Here is an 11277-nt window from a genome sequence, read left to right as displayed (position 1 = left end):
GCCTACAGACAAAATATAACCCTAAATTAGGCTGTTTATAAAGACAAGTCATGTGAGAGTTCAGTTTCATGGTGTTTAGAAACCAGGCTGATGAGGAGGGTATATGGAAGAGAATGAAGCCCTCTTTTAGGGAGGCAGCTCCCCTTGCAGGAAAAGGTGGCTGAATTCTACCACATCCTCCCCGTTACACCAACTCATCCCAACTTTTCACGCAGAGAGCAAAGCTCATGGCACTTCTCTTCCTCCTGCTGGGGGTGAATGTAAACCAAGTGATGTCTCAGACACTCGGATACTCTGGCTACAAGTGTCCCATTAAGGGCTAAAAACAAATAGAGAAGGCCAAAGGAATGCTGTGAACTGCTCACCAGCATGTCCATGGATATGGCACGTTGCTCCTCTTCAAGCTGAGAGCTGCTCTGCCTGCAGCCCAGGGAAGTATGTGGTTAAATGCGTTGATCTGCACTTTTATCTTTGTTGCTTTCAAGAAGTTCAAAAGACTTACACCCACCAGCAGTAGAAATTTGTGAGAGCTGAACAAAGGAAGGGTACTAAGAGTTTGTTAACTGCTTGTGGCTTGTTCTGTGTGCTTTTTTCCCCTGATGTGTGAAATGTATGTATATGTATAAAATATAAGTGGAGAGCAGCTTGAAATGTGTTTCTTCTTTTTTTGTTGTTGTTTTTTGGTTTTTTAGGCTCCGTTTGTATATACATATATTAGTCTGCTCCAAAAAAATATTTGAACTACAGAGAAATGCAGAGCTGGAGTCTGAACTTCATTGCTTATTTGTATAGGCTGGGGATGGGGAGGAAACAATGGTGACCTGATTAGTCAAGTACTTTCTGTAAGAGTGATGTCCCTTCTCTTGTCTGTTGTTGCTGGGGTTTTTTACTCAGTCCTTGCTCCTGTGTCTTTCGATCAATAGCAAATGTCTGAAGAGACCTTCTGGAGAGGAAGAAAGCTTCAAATGCCTGAGAAAATTCATATTATTTCCAAATAAGGAAGTTTTGTAGATCTTGCTTTCTTTTTGCTCTGTGATGAACAAAAGGTCAGGAACAGCACCTTTACAGTGTAAGAAGATTCTTCTCATAATTTCTAATACATTGTCATTCTTTTTTCCACTGAGCAATGAGGGAAAAAAATCCTACTTTGAAAACCTGAAGAAGGAGAAAGGAGGACTAGAGAGGCCTTGCTTCGGCTTGGCAGTTCAGCAAAGCTGGAATTAACAGTTATTCAGTGCAGAACCTGAGCATATACTTAACTCAGTTACAGAATTAAGGGCATGTTTAGATGTTCTTTTAAATCAGGTCCAGGATTACAGCTGAATGTGTAGAAGGGATTTTTGATTTGCTGACAGCCACAGGAAAATAAAGAAGTGATTTTTGGATTGAGTCAATGAATATTTAAACAAAAACTCACTGAATTAAGACCTAAAAAGAAGCACTTGTGGTGAAGAAGAGTCTTGATTGGTCTGAAACAGTGTTGTTTTGAATTTGAGCTTTCTGAATAATTTTTAAATACATTTTGAAAGTCATTTCAAATGGAAAAGTTGCTTTGCGCTTGAAAAGCAAAATATATCACTATCAAAAATGTCAAAGTATAATGTTTTGACTTTTTCAGGTTTGTTTGTCATGCCTGCCCCCACCAGCTACACCTATTTCTAAGAACAAACACTCTGAAATTGACCTAAATTCAAAAAATATTTCTCTGTCACTGAATAACATATTTTTCACTTGATGTTTCAGATAAAAGTGTTGTCCAGTTATGATCTAGATGTTGCAGGAAACATTAATAACACCTTAGTTCTATAATCTCCCTCTCTGCCTAATCCTCCAAATGTAATGATATATCCTGGCTACAGAGGTGGTTCCCAGCAAATGGATAGCTCATGAGTGAGCAGAGCAGTAAGACGTGCAGTGTGTCAGACTGAGCAGTAACATATTGGTGTGCAATGGCAGAAGAAGAAAATGTTTAAATGGAGCTATTTGTCAGGAAACTAATCCAGTGATGAACACAGAAATCTGGATATAGGTGAAGGTGAATTTCTGTTGCATGCAAAGGGTCGGGATTTTATTGACCATGAGAGACTTCACCATGCATTCCAAGTTAGCTACAAGAAGCAATTGTAGAAATATCAAGAGTTTCCTTGAGGAAAACTGTGGGGAAACCCCACTGCCTTCCTCCTTGTTATGGGACCTAGGGGCTTGTGAGTCTGAGTTTGCATCCCAGTTACATACTAAATACAAATTTACCCACACATGCATTTCATTTTCCTTTTGCCTATGTCCACTCCTTTGCCCAACACACATGCTGTTTTACAGAGCAGCTTGAAGATGAGCAATGTGAAACCTTGTTATGCTCTAACAGGTCCCAGTCCGGTGACCAGGAGACCAAAATGTTATGGTATCCCATAGCAGGAACTCAGCTCCCCCATGGGAAGGAGTGAACATAAGTGGAGAGACATGGATTCCCTCCTTCCTGCCTGCACTTAAGTTTGCCCAGATGATCTATAGGTAATTCTTGTACAATAACAGATCAACAGCCAGGAAATCCACTCACATTGAATGCATTCATACTACTTGAATTCATCAAAGTTTCCACATGTGATGGGCAGATTATTTTAATCTAGAGCTAGCTACATCTGGTACATCTGAGCTCAGCCTCTTTGTGCCAGGGTTTATGTCTTTACCTGGTACCGAGCTGCGTGATTGCCATACTCTTAGTCAGAGCCAGGAGCTGTGATACCTCAAGAATTCTTCAAGCTCATCTTTTTGGCACCTATAATTTATCCTGAGCATGCAAAGGTATTAAGTAATATGAGCAGTAGAGAGTAAAGCAAGTGGAGAAAAATGACTTTGATACTTTATCTGACCAGAAGATATTTTTCACCATGTCATGGTGACATGGTAGTACAAATTCCTTCCAGCTTTCTCTAGTTGTTCCTTTGTGACAATCTGTTTGGCTTCTTAGCATCTAGCCCCTGAACCCTCTTTGACCTTAGTGTTCAACATTGACCAAAGAAATTTTAGCAGCTTGGCTGGAGCCCAGAAATAGGATCTTCCCAGCTGACAGCTCAGTTTTTGTCCCTAACCATCCTGAGGTGTTTATCAGTGGGTAGCTTATTTCTACCAAATATTTCAGGTTTTGCCTGTGTCTTCCAATTAAACTAAACTAGCATGGTCATATAATCAAAATCATAAAAACCAGGTCAGTGTATACTATTCAAAGACTATCTCAAAGCATCTGTCGCATGCTTAATCTGCTTTGAATAGTAGGGGGCTGCCTTCGCTTAAGCCTGTGTCTTAAGCTACTGCTTCAGCCCCCTGTGGTTTGACAGTCCATCACTGGAGTTCAAGATTACTTGTGCTTACTGTACAACATTCGCATTTCTCCATGGGTACAAATGGAGAACTGATTTTAATAAAGGTATCTTTAGAGGATTCTTCTGTGGTTTCTGGAGCAGTGTCCATCAGTAGGACAGTAGACGATCCATTCTTCTTGGTAAACAGCAATATCGCTTTCACTTGGTATCACCTTCATTAGAAGCAATTGACCAGGCCCGTTTCCCTTGAGAACATACGCTATTGTTCCACTAGGAAAAGTGATCAAGCAAAACGTTATCAGAATCAATAACTGCTGTGTTCAATATAACACTTCTTGTACTTGGATAATGTTCTGCTTTATCAGGGGAAAAAGTAGACAACCTGCTTCCACTAGAACTTTGACAATGGACCTGTCAGTCACCTCAGAATTTTAACTCAGCAAAAAGTAAATGTGTTTCTTCAGGTCTTCCAGGGCCTTCTCTCATTGCAATTGTATATATTTGCATAGTGATTCACAGATAACTACATGCCAATAGCCACTTGTGTGAACAGATGTTGACTTCTAGAAGTTTCAGAGTGCCATGACAGCGTGTATTTTTGCACACACAGAGAAATGAATAATTTAGTAGTATGTTGGAAATTTCAGTTAGTTTTGCCTTCCAACATGTGTATCGCATCACTGCATGCTAAGCAGCCTTTGCAGCAATATTGATGCTTCCCTGTAATATCAAGCAAGAATTTTAAATAAGGAGGGGACAACCAGAGGAGAACTTGTGCTGCAGTAATATTGGTAATAGAGACACTGTGTGCATATATTATGACACCTTATCAAAAAAGCAACATTCAATTGAAAATGATGTTTGTCAAACAGTGCAGTGATTGAATATGTTCTTAGTCATTAGCATAACAATAATGTAGCAAATATTGAAATAGTAGACATCACCTAGAACTTCAGACATGGATGATTTTAGTAAAAATTTTTGAAGGAGTTCATTCAGCTAAGGATCTCCCTTGCATATTGGTGTTATCAAGATGAATCCTATGAAACAGGGACATTTAGTAGAGAGGCCAACATGGTCTTAGACCAACATGATACAGTGGAAAAAAGAACCTTTGTTTCAAGTTTCAGCATTGTTTCATCAGATGCTTTATACAGCAAAAATACTCCTTACCTCAAGGGATAACCTACTCTGCTGATGACAGAAACAGAGGCTTTTATACACGGTATTATGTTTCCAGACACTAATTTTTGAGACCAAAGCAAAATTAAGCACTATATAAACCAAAGTCAGGGGAAATAAAATACGTATAATTCTATCTGGATCTGTTCTTCCTCTGTTATTCTGAGACAAGTCAGCAGTGCTACTCCAGTAATAGGTGTTACTGAGATCAATTCTTGTAACTGAATACAAAATCTGATAAATATTTAGCCTGTGGATTTTTTTCACGTTTCTATTGTGAGTAACTTGGTATCTATCCACTCTTATCCTAGCATTCTCATTACTCTGTTCTTTCAGATTATGTGTAACTGGCAATGTCTGAACTCTGTTTTGGTTTCATGAGAATATGAAATATTGGAAATAGAAACTTCTTATGAGTTGGAGGTGACTTTTTGGATTTATTCTGTTTCTCTCCTTTTTAATATCCTTGGTTTTGATTTGTACCTTAAAAATCCAACTTTCCATTCCTAGAAAGAGTCTACTAACTCTTTCTCTTTCTTTTTAACCTTGTCATATAATCTGAAGCAGACCCTCACCCATGCAGACCCCTTCTTTTATACAGGCAGGAAGTGGACAGCTTGACGATAGCACAGTAGAAAGGAAATGTAAGGAAAAAATGAAGGGGGAAAATAAGAATATTCCGTTCTTGAAGACTTTTTTTGCTTAAAAAGTCAGGTCTATAAGTCCTGTCTCACTGATTAATTTCATTTCTTCAAACGTGTCCTGAGAGTTATCAGCAGATGCAAGCTTTTCCTAATGGCTTTTAGGTATACTCTTCTCTTAACTCTGAAATGAGTTTCCACATGACTTGTTTGGGAATACTTGTCGGAAGTTTTGTCCCAGTTTGCCAACCTTGTTATTTTTTTGACTAGAAAAGAAGGAGGCATGCAGAGTCCCACAAAATTCTCAGGCTTGAAATCCCAGTATGTGTTTCTTGTTACTAAAAATTGTATGGCACCCTACAAATATCTTCACTGCAGCTGAACATCATCTTTCCCTACAAGTCATGAGGTTTGAGGGTTCTGAGTTGCTGCAGTCCTCCTACAGGTCTGGCTAGAGAGAGGGATCAGCTCACGTGAAGAAAAAGGCTTCCTGAACTCACATAGCTCACTACTTCATCTGAAATTGTGTGTGAATGCCCTTGAAGGTCTACTAGCTTGGGAAATCTCTTGCATGTTTCCTGACGTAGACATGAGAATAGGGCTAAAGGTCTTGTCTCTAGTTCTTTTTTTGTAGACATGTTTTATAAAACACACAAACTTTGGTAAACTTTGTTTTCTCCAAACCTCATTAGAAGCCACACTGCAGTTCATATAAGGTAAATCAATTTAATTGTTTCAATATTCCTTTCCATTTCAGGAAATTTCAGCAGGAATAATTTCTGTGCCTTGTTATACAAGTTCCCAGATTGAAATTTTTATCTTAGTGACTTTGGTCTCTTTCAAGGACATAAGCTTCTCTTGAGACTACTGTTGAAATATAACCACTAATGTTAGATTCCATCCTATAACCTTTTTCCTAGTTACTTGATGATTCAATATCCTTCCTGTACCTAAAAATCATAAGACTGAAATTAGCCAGAGATAAATTTTGTGAAATCCTTCCTTTCAACATGGTAGTTCATACTAGTGAAGGCTTTGATACCCTTTACATACTTGTTGGCAAAATCACAAAAAAATTTTTTTTGAATTTTCATAACTAGCTGCTATCTCAGTGTTTCCTAGGAATGTCATACTGTAAATTATCCTGTTTGTGGGATGCTCAGGGGTGGATGTGCCATAGGCTTAAGGCAGAATCCAAAAGAGATAATTAATGATCATCTCTGCTGCTGGTATTAGATGGTTCTACAGCCACAGTGATTACTTTCTATAATATAATGCTTGTTCTACCAGCCTTCATAAGACTGATTGTCGTATACATATATATATATATATATATATATACACACACACACATATATATATATAAAAAACCAAACACAGTAATGGATAGATATGTTATGTCCATCAGTAAAATCACAGACGAATGCTCAGCAAAACATATTTGGAATTATGATAAAAACTTTTATGTCTTCAAGTTTACAAAACTGCAATTCCTTTCTTTGCAAGGACTCTCATAAGTATTCTGTCTTCAGCATATTCAAAATGCAGCAGTCTGCATCCTTACGAACACTCAACTATCTTTACTTTCTCCATTTCACATATGTGTACTGAGTGACAATTCAAAATTTGTCTAGTCACCTTTCAGGTTTTTATAGTAGAGATCTGGGCAGTAGAATTGCGTCTGGAGATAGAGGACTATTTCTCTGAACCATCCACAAATTCAGACCAAGTGAATTGCATTAAGAGAGAGCAAAATAAGTGGCTGAGTCTCCATAATATAAGAAATAGTTAGAAGGAAAACAAGAAATTCTATAGAAAAAAGCCTACTCGAAGGAGAGCTTGGGCCTTCTGCTGTAAACACACTCCTGACTTTATCAGGGATTTTTGAGAAGCCAAAGGACAATAATGTATCTGTAGGTTTCTCATGTCTGTAGTTTCTGGTTACCTGTGAGCAAATACCTATGTAGGTTATGTTCTGCTAAGTAGACGACTAACAGTAAAGTATAGAACAAATGTCGTCTCAAGACTTGTCAAAGACATTAAAATATGAAACGGATACTTTGGAGTACAGTGTGTCTGAGCAGGTTGATATACAGAAGTGATATTTAACAGATTCTACTAAAAATAAGTGTATGTAGCTATTCAATATTTTCACTGGTAAAAATGCAGGTTTTTTGAAGGTCTGGTCTTTGGAACTGTTTCACTGATGAACCTCTATTCCTTTACCATAAAAATAAAATCACTTTTTGGCAGGGTACTCTCTAATCAATTCACAAGTCTATTTAAGACTGCTTCCAAAAGTTTTATTTTTGTATCCTATTTTTCAGCAACTAATGAGCAGTGCAAAGTACCAGTAGCTGAAGCTGCTTTGAGCACATACGGGGACTAGCTGGGCATTGATTATTAAACCAGAAGTTAGCTGGTAAAACATTGGTATGCAGTTGAAACTTGTTTCTGACCACTGTTAATTAAGGTAAGTGGCAAGAGTCTCACCTCTATCTGTTAGTCCATGAATCAAATGAGATATCTTTACTATGTTTTCAGTCATGTTTTAAAAAAAGTATTCTCAGACCATTACCATGTGATTTGCCTAATGACAGTGAGAAATTAACAAGCTAGTTAAAAATCTAATCTTTTATGCTTTGTTTTACAAGAGCATCTAAAAGTGCCAGGTATGGTTACGGGAATGTACAGATGCAGGAAAACATGGCCCTGCCATACAAACACTGACATGTATAGGTTTGACTGGTGACTGGTTTATAGGGTTTTGCTTTGCTGAGACTACTGCTAAGGTAGCCAAGTCTTTGGGGGGGGGGGGTTGGAGAAGGAGGCAGTGAGGGGTGTTCGTTTGTTTGTTTTTATGAAAGCAAAAGAAAGCTTTGTAAGGAAGGATGAAAAACAGGACAATGAGGTAACTGAAGGCTTTTGAGGGGCAGACTGTTGAAAGCAGAAATTTTCGTACTTGAAGATCTTACAGTTCAATAATGGAAGAAGCAATATGCTTTAAGGATATAAACTAGTCGAGCATCTGTTATTCCGACTACCTAAATTCATCCTTGTTCTGCAGAGCAATGGGAGTAGATAAAGTTATGCTTCAGTCATGAGTGAGTGCTGTATGAATAAAGGTTTTCCTAAAGTTTGTAAAAGTCTATCACGAATCACCACCCTATCCTATGCAGTTCTCCTGTTCAAGCCTGGGACTATTACAGAATCCCCTTTAACTAAATGGCATAGCATTTTGCCTATTACAATGCCAGTAGTACTTTAGACTAGGTAAATACTTCCTAGTTCCTAATGTGATATTTAAGACTATAATTCCCATTTCACATTCTGTAATTTAGGTATTAATCTTTGACTCATCCTTGACATTCTACTTACACCTACAAGTACTTTGGTGCACAGTGTGTTTTGGAATTTAACAAAATTAGATATACTGCACTTTGCCAAAGAATGACTAGAGAAAAAACATACTTTTTCCCAAACTAGCTGAGTGAAAAGCACACTTCTGCAACTTTAGCAAATTCATGTGTGGTAGAACAGTGTGTGCATCAAGGCAGCTATTTCTGCATTTCATATAGGGTCCATGTGTACTGGAGATGTACAAAGAGCAGAGAAAGAAATAGTTTTTAATCCATCATTTAAAAGTTTGTTTTACATGCTTGCTATGTGTGTGTGCATCTGTCTCTTTGTGTATGCATGTACTCCCTGTAGAAGGTTTATGCTACAAAAATTTAAGATGGAAACAATTCTACTTTCTCTATCCATCTCATGGATAGATGGGTCTCCCCATCTTATCTCGTTCCTAGGGGCTGCATCTCTCCAACTATTTGCTTTAACCGGTATTTCAGTATCAATTCCAATATTCCCTAGCTTTATTTAGCATCTTCTAAGGTATAGATCAGACAGAAAAATGCCCCAGCTTCTATTTTTCTTTTCCAAGTTAGATTTTAATGTGTGCTGGCAGAACCCCATGAGGCTTATATACTGCATAGCTGATGGATGCATTTGGTTCGGGAGACAGAGGCTGGTGATTGCTGCCTCCTAATGATACCTCTCTCAGAGCCACCACTCCCCTTGCAGCATCTGTTTAGGTACCTGTCTGGCACCCACACTATACGTTTCTGAGCCCTCTTCTAAGGCATAAATAGGTGCATGCCAGAGGCCAAGACTTGAAATACACTGTCCTGCTTGAGATTAGGGTATCATTTTGTTTGCTGGAGTCAGAGGGGTTATGTCCCAGAGGAAATAACATGTTGTGCTGTCTATGCTGCTTGCCTTTTGTTTGATGCATTTTTTGCCCCTTCTTGCCATCAAAAAAGCTATTGGGTCCTGAATCTCACATGGTTGGGTCTTAGAGCATGGAGGAGAAATAGAATCTGAAAATTTGCAGAAAGGATGAAATGTAAAAAAAAAAAATAAATTAAATTAAAAAAAGAACACCCCAAAAGAGCAGTAGCAACAAGGAAGTCTTGGGAAGGGAGTAAATGGCACATGGCCACCTAAGGAAGGCATATGGAGAAGCTATACGTTACTGAGATCTGGGAAGGGATTGCATATTGTGCTCATGAGTTAGAACAATGGCAAGATACAGCAGGCGTGCTCTGACATCCCATTAATGATAATGGTCTTGTTGTTGCCTTGTGCTCCCTTTGTTGTGTTTTCTTGTTTTTTTTTTTTTTTTTTTTCATTGAGCAAGTAGGTCCTCCTTTTGCTACTGATTTCAATGAGAAAATATTTAAATGATTAATTCATTGGGGCAGGGATTATTTTTTCATTACCTGCCACAATGGGCCTTTTGAGCCATGACTAGAGGAATTAGGGACTCAGGCAAATTATGAAGAGTAGTAATAGCAGAACAGCACAAATTGTAAATGATATATTTCCAGAAGATTGTTGAAAGCAGGCATGCACAGCGCTTAGCTAAATCTCTCAGCAAAACAGAAAATCTGTGATGAATTCAGGAATAAAATGCAGTTGGGATGGAGTTGTCCCTTCTAATTACAGCAGAAGGAACCCATTCACATAATCACATCTTGGATATATGATCTGCTGTACTCCAGGGTCAGGCCTGGGTCCCTGCAGTGCAGCATGGGACTCCTTCTCCCAGCCAACTCTAGGTTTGGGCAAAGCTGAGCTCCCTAGCAAAGCAGACTGCTAGGGAAGGAGGGGAGCCTAGATAACAGCAGTGGCTACAGAGCTCTGTTTTGGTTGCTTGTTTTGCCAAGGAGCTATTGCTGGGTGATTTCAGTCCCTCCCGGAAACAGCAGTTGCTGCCCCAGCCTTTCTAATTGCCCCCAGAGCAGCAGAGAGGCAAAGCACAGCGTCTGCGGCAGGAGCGGCCCCACACCAATGGGCCTTGGGGCTGCCGTTCTTGGGAGCAGCAGAATTTGCTTTTGTCCTCACAAGAGGGAAGCTGGAATCAGTCCATTTCTCACTTGCCAAGTTTTAGCTTTTATTGTGCTCTGAGTATTTATTAGCCAACCCAATCTGAACACACATTGCTTTGAGTTATTTCTCTAGGATGAACTGATTTTTGGAGGGGGGGGTCTTTCCATTGTGATTACCTGTAATCTCAGAGCCCTTCAGTCTTAGGATCCCTTTGAAGCTTGCTGCTGGATCTCAGGCTCACCAGTGCTATAGCCCAACTTCAGTCATCAAATAGGATGCAATAAAGGAACAAATCCTGGATGTGAAGATGGAAGGACATCTCGCTAGAACAGTAATGGTGAGCAGGGTTTTGGGCCCTTTTTATTTTTATTTTTTTAACTGGTAATGACAATGGCTGACTCTGATGTAATTCTCCAGATGTTTGGGAAGTCCAATGGATTCTTAAATAAATTACATAAATAGAATACTTTTTCAAGATGATAGAACTCAGGAAAAAAACTTTGCAGAATATGGACCAGTCTTAAAGAGCAGAATGCTTAAGGAACTAGAAACCCATTTATTTTATGGTACATAGTATCCACCAGAGGCACATAATCTTTTCACCATGTCTAGTCCATGAAACAGGGCCTTGGATTTCAGGATTTAAAGTAGCAGAGGAGCCCATGAATATGCTGAGCACTTTCATCTGGTTTTGGGTATCTCAAATGCTCAAAATGGTCAGCTGTGTTCCTCAAAGCTTCTCAAGT

This window comes from Dromaius novaehollandiae, chromosome 2 (genome assembly GCF_036370855.1).
Source record: "Dromaius novaehollandiae isolate bDroNov1 chromosome 2, bDroNov1.hap1, whole genome shotgun sequence".
In the NCBI taxonomy this organism is placed as follows: domain Eukaryota; kingdom Metazoa; phylum Chordata; class Aves; order Casuariiformes; family Dromaiidae; genus Dromaius; species Dromaius novaehollandiae.
The sequence above is the reverse complement of the archived record's forward strand: the minus strand, read 5'-3'. Positions refer to the sequence as shown.